Consider the following 1327-nt stretch of genomic DNA (forward strand, 5'->3'; position numbering starts at 1 on the left):
CTTCCAGGGTGCACGGTGCAGGCTAATTAGCATATGAATACGGGCTCATTCAAAAAATTCTGATGCGATTTACATACAAAAGGTAGGTGTGGAATAACCTTTCTAAAGGCTATGCAAGGATGTGCTTAGCTAAAAATGACTTTTCCCAATGATAGAGCCCCTTTAAGATTTCAAAAGCTGCTCTCCTTCCAGCTCTGCCAACTACGTCTCCTCTCTATAACATGAATGTGGCCTTATAATGTGAACACGAATATGCATTTATCGTCATATTTTGCTGTGTAACCTGGACTTCAAAGACCAATACAGAGACGGTCATCTTCTAAAACAATAGGGGTATTCGAAGAGACTGTATGGCAAATGATTGCTCTGCAAAATGCAAGCCATGAGCTGCCTCCTCCCCAGACAAAATATTTCAAGATGTAACAACTGGAAGTAAAATATAGACAGGGTGACCTCCTGCAGACAAACATCTGTCTGCACCACGGCTGGGCCTCATTTTAGGTGTGTACCTCAACCTCTGTCCTCTAAGAAAACTGCTTCAGAGAATCCTACTCTTAAAGTCACAGTACCCAGAGCAAATCCTAAACTGTGGGGGCATTAAAGGGAGTCTGTCACCAGAACCCAGCATATCATTCCAGCCGAGAAGCAATAGGGTGCTCTGAATCCAAGATTGTTTTCCCTTTGTGAATCGTGCCGACATATCGCCGGTTTTGTCAATATGTAAAGGAGCTCTTTGGAGCAACGAGAGCTTTGCGGCTTACCTCTTTGGAGTAACGGCGACGCCCTCGTTGCTCCAAAGAGCTCCTTTGCCTATTGACATAAACAGCCATATCTCCGCAACGGAGGCACCGATTCACAAGGGGAACACACTGTTTGATTCAGGTGACCCTAACCTATCTATCTTCCGGGCTGGGTTGATATGCTGGGTTTGGGTCAGAGACTCCCTTTAACCGAGTGGGAAAGGCATTGGAGGCGGGAGCAAGAGAGCTTTGTCAGGATGGCCGAGTGGTCTAAGGCGCCAGACTCAAGAGTAACTTCTTCATCAGCATTGGGTGTTCTGGTCTCGAAATGGAGGCGTGGGTTCAAATCCCACTATTGACAGTTAGCTTTTGACCTTGGAAACTCTTACTTGGCTCTGGTTTCTGTTGACAGATTCCCTTTAATAATCATATGTTGATCCTTTGAGAACTATAGAACGGCCTCAGGATAGGTTAAAAAAAAATCAAGTTTAACATGGTTAGCTAAACCAGACAAATTTATGGTTTAGAGGTTTAGAAATAATCCACACACTCTCCAGTGGTTGCCATTTTTTCCAGCACAGCTCCTG

The 1327-nt window shown here is 44.7% G+C and overlaps 1 non-coding gene across 1 annotated transcript; it reads left to right on the forward strand.

Moving 5' to 3' along the window:
• The first annotated feature begins 991 nt into the window (after window positions 1-991).
• On the forward strand, window positions 992-1101 carry TRNAL-CAA (transfer RNA leucine (anticodon CAA)). The gene is made up of 2 exons: window positions 992-1029; window positions 1056-1101. It is a non-coding gene; the product is annotated as a tRNA-Leu (tRNA).
• Window positions 1102-1327: the final 226 nt, after the last annotated feature.

Source organism: Leptodactylus fuscus, chromosome 11 (genome assembly GCF_031893055.1).
Source record: "Leptodactylus fuscus isolate aLepFus1 chromosome 11, aLepFus1.hap2, whole genome shotgun sequence".
Lineage (NCBI taxonomy): Eukaryota > Metazoa > Chordata > Amphibia > Anura > Leptodactylidae > Leptodactylus > Leptodactylus fuscus.